The sequence below is a fragment of the Myxine glutinosa genome, chromosome 12 (genome assembly GCF_964187855.1).
Source record: "Myxine glutinosa chromosome 12, kmMyxGlut1.1, whole genome shotgun sequence".
Classification (NCBI taxonomy): domain Eukaryota; kingdom Metazoa; phylum Chordata; class Myxini; order Myxiniformes; family Myxinidae; genus Myxine; species Myxine glutinosa.
In genome coordinates, this window is record NC_136272.1 from 41,431,550 (window position 1) to 41,443,130 (window position 11,581).

Consider the following 11,581-nt stretch of genomic DNA (forward strand, 5'->3'; position numbering starts at 1 on the left):
GTGCAAGGAGGGTATTGGAGGGGAGTGGGATTGGAGAGGCATGAGGGTGGAGAGAGGAGAGTGTCAGGTGGAGAGGAGGGAGGGATCACATATTATGTGAAATAAATAAATTGTGTTCATTACACCATTTCTGGATCTGATGAATTGCCAGTAACCATTTTGTAAAATTTAATGTATAGCATCTAAATCAAGATGTCCAAATGTCACACACGTCCATGCCCGTGGGATTCCCATGGGTGACCCCACTAGACTGCAGCAACAAAAAGAACGAGACCCTCGACGAACGTGATCACAGACTCGCACAGGATGCTGCTGCAACAACGATGAGGAGGGTTGGAGAGGAGCGAGGGGTTTGTAGAGGAGCGAGGGGTTGGAGAGGAGTGAGGGGTTGGAGAGGAGTTCGGGGTTGGAGAGGAGCTAGGGGTTGGAGAGTGAGGAGCTAGGTGTTGGAGAGTGAGGAGCTAGGGGTTGGAGAGGAGCGAGAAATTGGAGAGGAGCGAGGGGTTGGGGAGTGAGGAGCGAGTAGTTGGAGAGTGAGGAGCGAGGGGTTGGAGAGTGAGGGGCGAGGGGTTGGAGAGTGAGGGGCGAGGGGTTGGAGAGTGAGGTGTTGGAGAGCGACGAGCTCGGTGTTGGAGAGTGAGGAGCTAGGGGTTGGAGAGCGAGGAGCTAGGGGTTGGAGAGCGAGGAGCAAGGGGTTGGAGAGCGAGGCGCTCAGCATTGGAGAGTGAGGAGCTAGGGTTTGGAGAGCGAGGAGCTAGGGGTTGGAGAGCGAGGAGCTAGGGGTTGGAGAGTGAGGAGCGAGGGGTTTGAGAGCGAGGAGCTAGTGGATGGAGAGCGAGGAGCAAGGAGATGGAGAGTGTGGGCCGATTGGAGCGGAGAGTGAGGAGCGATTGGAGAGGAGAGTGAGGAGCAATTGGAGAGTAGAGTGAGGAGCGATTGGAGAGGAGAGTGAGGAGCGATTGGAGGGGAGTGTGAGGAATTGGAGAGGAGTGTGAGGGATTGGAGAGGAGCGTGAGGAATTATTGGAGAGGAGTGCGAGGAGGGTATTGGAGGGGAGTGGGATTGGAGAGGCATGAGGGTGGAGAGAGGAGAGTGTCAGGTGGAGAGGAGGGAGGGATCACATATTATGTGAAATAAATAAATTGTGTTCATTACACCATTTCTGGATCTGATGAATTGCCAGTAACCATTTTGTAAAATTTAATGTATAGCATCTAAATCAAGATGTCCAAATGTCACACACGTCCATGCCCGTGGGATTCCCACGGGTGACCCCACTAGACTGCAGCAAAAAAAGAACGAGACGGGAGAACGAGACCCTCGACGAACGTGATCACAGACTCGCACAGGATGCTGCTGCAACAACGATGAGGAGGGTTGGAGAGGAGCGAGGGGTTTGTAGAGGAGCGAGGGGTTGGAGAGGAGTTCGGGGTTGGAGAGGAGCTAGGGGTTGGAGAGTGAGGAGCTAGGTGTTGGAGAGTGAGGAGCTAGGGGTTGGAGAGGAGCGAGAAATTGGAGAGGAGCGAGGGGTTGGGGAGTGAGGAGCGAGTAGTTGGAGAGCGAGGGGTTGGAGAGTGAGGAGCGAGGGGTTGGAGAGTGAGGGGCGAGGGGTTGGAGAGTGAGTGTTGGAGAGCGACGAGCTCGGTGTTGGAGAGTGAGGAGCTAGGGGTTGGAGAGCGAGGAGCTAGGGGTTGGAGAGCGAGGAGCAAGGGGTTGGAGAGCGAGGCGCTCGGCGTTGGAGAGTGAGGAGCTAGGGTTTGGAGAGCGAGGGGCTAGGGGTTGGAGAGCGAGGAGCTAGGGGTTGGAGAGTGAGGAGCGAGGGGTTTGAGAGCGAGGAGCTAGTGGATGGAGAGCGAGGAGCAAGGAGATGGAGAGTGTGGGCCGATTGGAGTGGAGAGTGAGGAGCGATTGGAGAGGAGAGTGAGGAGCAATTGGAGAGTAGAGTGAGGAGCGATTGGAGGGGAGAGTGAGGAGCGATTGGAGGGGAGTGTGAGGAATTGGAGAGGAGTGTGAGGGATTGGAGAGGAGTGTGAGGGATTGGAGAGGAGTGTGAGGAAGTATTGGAGGGGATTGTGAGGAGGAATGGGATTGGAGAAGCGTGAGGGTGGAGAGAGGAGAGTGTCAGGTGGAGAGGAGTTAGGGGTCACATATTGTGTGAAATAAATAAATTGTGTTCATTACACCATTTCTGGATCTGATGAATTGCCAGTAACCATTTTGTAAAATTTAATGTACAGCATCTAAATCAAGATGTCCAAATGTCACACATGTCCATGCCCATGGGATTCCCACGGGTGACCCCACTAGACTGCAGCAAGAAAAAGAACGAGACGGGAGAATGAGACCCTCGACGAACGTGATCACAGACTCATACAGGATGCTGCTGCAACAACGATGAGGAGGGTTGGAGAGGAGCGAGGGGTTGGAGAGGAGCGAGGGGCTGGAGAGGAGCGAGAGGGCTGGAGAGGAGCGAGGGGTTGGAGAGGAGCGAGGGGTTGGAGAGGAGTTAGGGGTTGGAGAGGAGCTAGGGGTTGGAGCGTGAGGAGCTAGGGGTTGGAGAGTGAGGAGCTAGGTGTTGGAGAGTGAGGAGCTAGGGGTTGGAGAGGAGTGAGGGGTTGGAGAGCGAGGAGCGAGGGGTTGGGGAGTGAGGAGTTGGAGAGTGAGGAGCGAGGGGTTGGGGAGTGAGGGGTTGGAGAGTGAGGAGTTGGAGAGTGAGGGGTTGGAGAGCGAGGAGCGAGGTGCTGGAGAGCGAGGAGCTAGGGGTTGGAGAGTAAGGAGCTAGGGGTCGGAGAGCGAGGAGCGAGGGGTTGGAGAGCGAGGAGCTAGGGGTTGGCGAGCGAGGAGCTACGGGTTGGAGAGCGAGGAGCTAGGGGTTGGAGAGTGAGGAGCGAGGGGTTGGAGAGCGAGGAGCTAGGGGTTGGAGAGCGAGGAGCTAGGGGTTGGAGAGCGAGGACCGAGGTGTTGGAGAGCAAGGAGCTAGGTGTTGGAGAGTGAGGAGCAAGGAGTTGGAGAGTAAGGCCCGATTGGAGCGGAGAGTGAGGAGCGATTGGAGAGGAGAGTGAGGAGCGATTGGAGAGGAGAGTGGGGAGCGATTGGAGGGGAGTGTGAGGAATTGGAGAGGAGTGTGCGGGATTGGAGAGGAGTGTGAGGGATTGGAGAGGAGTGTGAGGAAATATTGGAGGGGAGTGTGACAAGGTATTGGAGGGGAGTGGGATTGGAGAGGGGTGAGGGTGGAGAGAAGAGAGTGTCAGGTGGAGAGGAGTGAGGGGTCACATATTACGTGAAATTAATAAATTGTGTTTATTACACCATTTCTGGATCTGATGAATTGCCAGTAACCATTTTGTAAAATTTAATGTGCAGCATCTGAATCAAGATGTCCAAATATCACATACTTCCATGCCCGTGGGATTCCCACGGGTGACCCCACTAGTCTATATTATAATAGGCGTAGATGATTCTGTCTGTTGGATGGACGTCTGTCTGGGGTGTGGCTTACTCGGTTTGCAGAGTAGTTCCACCCACTCCTCCTCAAATAGCTTTGAGGCCTGTTTAGTTAGGCCCGTGCTGTCTTTCTCTCTCACACAGATTTATTTCAATTCTAATTCGATATATCATTTCATTTTTCACAGTCGCTAACATTGTTTTAGACTCGGTTAAAAAAAAACGGGAAGAAAATCCGATCTGATCCTTCGGATCTTGAGTCTCTCTCACTAGACCGTGGGCCGAGCCCCTGTTTTGCTTACTTTCGTGACCCACCTCGCATATCTACCTGCATTTATAATATGTTGTGTAGAAATATTACAGAATTAATATCTGAAACTCGTCAAGCACAAAACTTGCACATATTTTCAAAATGTGGAAAAAACACCCAAAATGTTGACGATCTTTTTAATAAATATTGTCCAATCACAGCACATGTAACATACGCCACGAGTGGCCGTGAGCGCTAATCAGCCAATCGCACGCTTCGTTTCAGACTGTACATACAGTGCTGGCGCAGCTGTCATGGCGACTTACATGTAGTCAGATGCAGCCATGGAAGGCGAAGATTCTGATGTTAGTTCTTCGGGGTTTTGCTTCATGCATGTCGTCAATACGCACAGCAGAGTGATTCCATTATTTAATAATTTTAAATAAGACATTTCAGGAGACGACGATGGTTCAAGAGCGATCGGTATTCAATAACAAAGGACAGACTATAACCGAAACAGGCCTGGACAGGCCAGGCCCGGAAATGTCAAAACGAAGGTTACCGACCTTGAAATGAGATAGAAAACAATGTATAATCAGTTATGAGGTTAGTTAGCTACACAATACCGAAAATTGGGTTCGATTCCGACAACTTTGAAACTTTGACCTTTGTGACCTTCAAAGGTCAACGGTCAAAGATTCTGACATTTGTTGGAAAACTTGGATTTCATGATGTATGTGATAATATAAGATCATGTTTGACATTTCACCCTATCAGGAAGCGAACAATGTAATAAAACCATCAAAAATCGACTTTTCTAAATTTCGTGACCTTGTAACCTTGACCTTGGGGCGAAAATGAAAAATCGAGCTCCGTGGGGCTAGACACATGACATTGGCTTAACCAAATCCTGAAACCCCTGTCAGATTCCACCAACTCCCTCAGAGAATATGTAGCTTGAACCCGATTACCCCCTAAAAAGACGTCTTTTTCGGGCGTGGCTCCGCCCACAATGGGCGCAATATGCCCACTCTAGGCAGGACACAACTAGATAATGATATCAACCTCCCACCCAAGTTTTATCAAGATCAAATGATCATCGGGTAGTTATGCTGCGGACAGACAGACACACAGTCACACACCCATGACGAATATAGTGGTCACTTGATAACTCGTGAACCAATTGAATAAGATTTTTAATAAGTTAATTTTTTCATAAATGCTATTTTTTATAACAGTCCAATTCATTATTAATAAGAGCTTGGATAACTAGTTTGATAAATTAATTTCAGTTCATGAAGAATTAAAAAAAAAAAATATATATATCACTCAGTTTGATATTAAAATTAGAATGGCCATCTTCTGGTAAAAATTGTTTTTATCATTTCCGTGTGTGTGTGTGTGTGTGTGTGTGTGTGTGTGTGTGTGTGTGTGTGTGTGTGTGTGTGTGAGACCTCGATCACCCAAACTCCTGGACAGTTTCCCCATCTTTACATAGACTACATACTTTCCATTTGGAATTCCCATTCAATTGTACACAGTTGTACACTATATAATAATGGACACAAGATGGCGCTATAGATTTTGCTAATTAGCATAACTAATTAATGTGCAACTTTTTGCACTGACGAGTTGTGAATTCTTTCTAAGTGATTTTTTATCTAAATCTTTGCAAAATTTCAGGTAGATACCAGAGGTGGGTCACGAAAGTCAAAAACTAGACAGATTTTGGAGGCTTGGCCCACTGTCTACACGCCTTTATCTCCAATCTAACTCACCATCTGATTTCATTTTTATTGATGGTTTTAGACTCGGTGTCAGCAACGCGGGAAAACGCAGAGATGTATTTTTAAAAATACACCATATCACCGCCCAACACCGCCAACAAGATCATACACCGCCCAACATGACACAGACGGCAACATATCGACATTATCGCTTTTTCTTTAAACCGAGTGAACCGAGCCGAACCGAATAAACCGAGTGAATTCACCGAGCGAATTTCATCCAATTCCACCGAGTTTCATGAAATTACCCAGAGATATTTCTTCGTTTTTATTTTATTAGATACCAGCAGAAGTACCCAGCGTGCCGGGCGGGGGAGGGGGGAAGGGCACGTACACTTCAAACATGTATATACATGTGGGATATATACATGTGGGACATGTGTACGTGTGTGTGTGTACGTGTGTGTGTGTGCGTGCATATATGTGTGTGTGTGTGTGTGTGTGTATATATGTGTGTGTATGTGTATGTAGGCTAACCCCCGCTCTAGCAGGGAAAATGGCCTTAAAATGCATGTTGTTGTTGTATGTGTATATATATGTCTGTGTGTGTGTATGTGTATATATATGTGTGTGTGTATATGTGTCTGTACGTGTGTGTGTGTGTGTGTGTGTTTTTGTGCATGTGTATATGTGTGTGTGTGTGTGTGTGTGTGTGTGTGTGTGTGTATGTATATATGTGTATGTATATATGTGTATAATGTGCATATATGTGTATATGTGGATACATATGTGTATACATATTTGCATATGTGTATATGTGTCTGTACGTGTGTGTGTGTGCATGTGTGTCGATGTACGTGTGTGTGTGTGTGTATGTGTATATGTGTGTGGGTGTATATGTGTGTTTGTGTGTGTATATGTAAACATGGGCCGGTGTGTGTGTAAAGTGTGAGGAGGTATTGGAGAGGAAAATGCAGAGATATATATTTTAAAATTGCGCCATTGTGGCGGACACGAAAGCTCACTGGCGCGAGGGCATCATTCCGCGCACCAAGTGGGCGGCGGCCACGCCCTAGGGGTAGGCGTGGCCGCGGGATATACACCGGGCGCGCAGCCCGGAACGCTCCAGTGTTACAGTGGAGCTCTTGAATAAAGACACTTACAACTTACCGCGTTGTCCGCTTCCTCCTTGCTTACAAGCAGCGCGTGTAACACCGCGCTTCATTGGTGACTCCGACGTTCTGGTCAGCCATCACTGACCACCCGAACCCGCCACAGCCATGGCAACCAACGCGGTAGCGATAAAGCTCCCCGAGTTTTGGGAAGCTCAGGCGGAGATCTGGTTCCTGCAGGCCGAAGCCCAGTTCAGGCTTCGAGGCATCACGGTGGACGAGACACGCTACTGCCACGTGGTCGCCTCCCTCGGGGCCGGCCCGGCCGCCCGCGTCGTGTCGGTCCTGAGGAACCCACCGGACGACAGGTACGAGGCGATCAAGCGTCTCCTCCTCGCCACGTTCGGCCTCACGGTGGACGCACGGGCCGATCGCCTCTTGGACCTCCCCGAGCTCGGTGACACGTGACCGTCGGTCCGAATGGACCATATGCTGTCGCTCATGGGCGACGAAACCCCGAACGCTCTATTCCGGGCGTTATTTCGACGCCAGCTGCCAGCACGAGTACGCCTCGCGTTGGCCGGTTCTGCGACAACGGAACCCCGAGCGCTCGCGGCCGAGGCCGACAAGTTCTACGCGGCTTTGGACACGCAGGCGAGTTTCGGTGCGGCCGTAGCGGCTCCCGAGCCCGAAACTGCTGCGGGTGCCCACCCCTACTACGCGACGCACCGCGTAGCCGCTGAAGCTCCTGCGGGTGCCCACCCCTACTCCGAGGGGCGCCTCGTGGCGGCCGCCACGCCCCGCCCACCACCACCGCGGAAACCGCGGCCTCCGGCTTCTCCGCAAACCTGGTGCCATTTCCACGCGAGGTTCGGCCACGAGGCCCGGCAATGTCGCCCGCCGTGCTCATTCGGCAGGTCGGGAAATGCCCGGGCCGGCCCTCGGTAGTGGCACTGAGCGCCGGCCGATTAAACAGCCTCCTGTACATAACGGACACCTTATCCGGGCGCCGTTACCTGTGCGACACGGGAGCGCAGGTGAATGTCGTTCCCGCCGGTACGTCCGACAAGCAGACCGCGGGCCGGGGTGCCGCTCTGCTTCCTGCCAAAGGTACGCCCATTCGCACGAACGGAAAACACTGCCTTTCTCTGCGGTTCGGAGGGCAGGTTTTGCGATGGTTGTTCGTGACTGCCGACGTGCCTATGGCACTGCTTGGCGCGGACTTCCTTTGTGCCAATGGCCTCTTGGTGGACGTAAAGCACAGAAGGCTTGTCCAGGCTGAGACGTTCAGCTCGCTCGCGTGCGCACTGCCCGCCTCTTTGAGCAGCTCCCGGAGCGGCTCATCGAGCGGCTCGCCGAGTGGCTTGCTGAGCGGTTCGGTTCCGGCCAGGTTCATCTGCACGCTTCCGGCAGCGGACGAATTCACCCGCCTCCTCGCCCGTTTCCCGGCCCTCACGAGGCCCACCTTCTCGCGGGGACCGTCAAGCACGTGGTGGAACATCACATCCCCACGGCCGGGCCACCGGTCTACGCCCGGGCACGCCGCCTCGAGCCGACGAAGCTCGCGGTTGCTAAAGCCGAGTTTGCTACGCTGGAGCGGCTCGGCATCGTGCGGCGCTCCGAGAGTGCTTGGGCGTCGCCGCTCCACATCGTGCCCAAGCCCGGCGGGGGATGGCGACCGTGCGGGGACTACTGCCGTCTCAACGACGCCACCACCCCCGAACGCTACCCCGTCCCCCATATTCAGGAATTTTCCGCCCGCTTGGTGAATATGTCCTTCTCGAAGGTGGACCTCATACGCGGTTACCACCAGGTCCCCGTCAGGCCGGAGGACATCCCAAAGACGGCTGTCATCACGCCGTTCGGTCTTTTCGAATTTCTTCGGATGCCCTTCGGTTTGAAGAATGCGGCTCAGGCGTTCCAGCGCCTCATGGGCAGCGTCTTGCGCGACTTGGATTTCGTCTACATCTATCTGGATGATATCCTCGTCGCAAGCGCGTCCCGCGCAGAGCCCCTCCACCATCTCCGCACGCTCTTCGAACGCCTGGGCCAGCACGGCCTGATCGTAAACCCCGCCAAGTGCCGGTTCGGTGTCACAGAAATCGACTTTTTGGGGCACCGCATCACCAGGCACGGGGCCGTCCCCCTACCGGCCAAGGTGGAGGTGGTGAAGGAGTTACCGCGCCCCTGCACGATCAGGGGGCTCCAGGAGTTCCTGGGCATGGTAAACTTTTACCATCGGTTCCTGCCCCGCATCGCCCAGCTCCTGCGCCCCCTGCACGAGGCCCTCCGAGGGAAGCCGGGCAAAGGTGACGTCACCTGGACCGAGCAGATGGACGTGGCATTCGTGGGCGCGAAGCTCGCCTTGGCTAACGCGACCATGCTCGCGCACCCGGCGCCCGATGCACCGATCGCCCTCACCACCGACGCCTCGGACTACGCGGTGGGCATGGTGCACGAGCAATGGGTGAGTGGAGCTTGGCAACCGCTGGCGTTCTTCAGCCGGCAGCTCCGCCCGCCCGAACGCCGGTACAGTACCTGCGACCGCGAGTTGCTCGGGCTCCACCTGGCGGTCAGGCACTTCCGCCATCTGCTCAAGGGCCGTGCGTTCACGGCCTTCGTCGACCACAAGCCACTGGTGTTCGCGATGGGCAAGGTCGCCGAGCCGTGGTCGGCCCGGCAGCAGCGTCACCTCTCGGCCGTGTCCGAATACACGACGGCCATCTGGTACGTCGCGGGGAAGGACAACCCGGTGGCGGATTGCCTTTCCCGGTCCGTTGCCCACGCGGTCCACCTCGGCATCGACTATGCCCCGATGGCGGCGGACCAGGCCGCCGACCCCGACGTCCAGGCCTTGCGGACCGCCGTTACGGGCCTCCGCGTCACCGAGGTGCCGTTCAAAGGTGCGGGCACGGCCCTCTGGTGCGACGTCTCCCTCGGGCGGCCTCGCCCCATCGCGCCCGCGGGCTGGCAGCGCCAGATTTTCGACGCCATCCACAGCCTGTCCCACCCGGCATGAGGGCCTCCCAGAGGTTGATCGCCAACAAGTTTGTCTGGCATGGCCTCCGGAAGGCTGTCCGCGGCTGGGCCAGGACGTGCCTCGCGTGCCAGCGCGCGAAGGTGCACCGACACACCCAGGCCCCATTGGCTCCGTTTGCGGTGCCGGAACGTCGGTTTGACCACGTTCACGTGGACCTGGTGGGACCTCTGCCCCCCTCGCGGAGTTTCACCCACGTCATGACCATGATGGACCGCACCACCCGGTGGCCGAAGGCCGTGCCTTTGGCATCAACGACGGCGGCGGACGTCGCGCAGGCGTTCATTGCCACCTGGGTCGCCCGGTTCGGCGCCCCCTCGGACATCTCGTCCGACCGCTGCCCCCAGTTCACCTCGGAGCTCTGGGGGGCGGTCGCGCGGGGGCTCGGGGTCCAGCTGCACCGCACCAAGGCCTACCACCCCCAGGCTAACGGCCTGTGCGAGCGGTTCCACCGCTCGTTGAAGGCCGTGCTCCGGGCGACCCTCCGCAACGGCGGCTGGGTCGACAGGCTCCCCTGGGTGCTGCTGGGCCTCTGGACTGCGCCCAAGGATGACCTGCGCGCATCCGCGGCGGAGTTGGTCTTCGGGCAACCGCTGCGGGTGCCGGGCGAGTTCCTCCCCGACTCCACGGCACCATGGTCTGCGGCGCAGGAGCGCTCCGCACTGCAGGAGACCGCCCAGAGGTTCGCCCCCGTGCCCACGGCGCACCACGGGCACCCACCTACGCACATCGCCCCGGAGCTTCGCACCGCGGAGTACGTCTTCGTCCGGCACAACGCCCACCGGACACCACTGCGGCCCCCGTACGACGGGCCTTTCCGCGTGCTGGAGACCGGGGTGAAACATTTCACCTTGGACATCGGCGGCACTCCTGACCATGTCTCCATAGACCGCCTCAAGCCGGCCCACCTCGACGTGGACCACCCACCGCCGGTGGCTCGGCCCACACGTCGGGGCCGCCCCCCGGTGGGCGGACCCCCGGCACTGCCCGGCCTCGCCGGCACGCCGCCCCCCGAGCCTGCACCCATCCCGGGTGCAGCCGGAGGCATCCCAGCTGGCATCCTGCACCCCGGACGCCGCCAGTCGCCAGAGGGCGCTTCGGCCGGGTCATCCGTTTGCCCCGCAAACTGGCCCTCCAGGTGCGCGGGAATTCTGGGGGGGCGCATGTGGCGGACACGAAAGCTCACTGGCGCGAGGGCATCATTCCGCGCACCAAGTGGGTGGCGGCCACGCCCTAGGGGTAGGCGTGGCCGCGGGATATACACCGGGCGCGCAGCCCGGAACGCTCCAGTGTTACAGTGGAGCTCTTGAATAAAGACTCTTACAACTTACCGCGTTGTCCGCTTCCTCCTTGCTTACAAGCAGCGCGCGTAACACCGCGCTTCACCATGATGATAAACGAAAATACACCGTGTAAAATAACAGTCGACATATATTTATAATTCGTCACACATGCCCGTGGGATTCCCACGGGTGGGAATCCCACGGGCATGGATGTGTGTGACATTTCGACATGTTGAGTTAGATGCTGCACATGCACATTCAGTTATATAAAATGGTTACTGGCAATTGATCACATCCACAAATGATGTAATCCACACAATTTATGTGCTTGACATAACGTTAATAGGAATACATGCCCGTGTAGATGGGAATGACATATAATTCACCGAAAACGTTGAAGCAACCGCATAATATTACGGTTGTGGTGGACACGAAAGCCCACTGGCATGGTGACATCATTCCGCGCACCAAGTGGGCGGCGGCCACGCCCGAGGGGTAGGCGTGGCCTCAGGATATACACTGGGCGCGCAGCCCGGAGCGCACCAGTGCTACAGTGACCTCTTGTCAAGAAAGACTCTTGTTTAACCGCGTTGTTCGCTCCCTCCTTGGTAGCAAGTCGCGCGCGTAGCACCGCGCTTCATTGGTGACTCCGATGTTTGGTCAGCCGTCACTGACCACCCGAAACCGCCACAGCCATGGCAACCAAAGCGGTAGCGATAAAGCTCCCC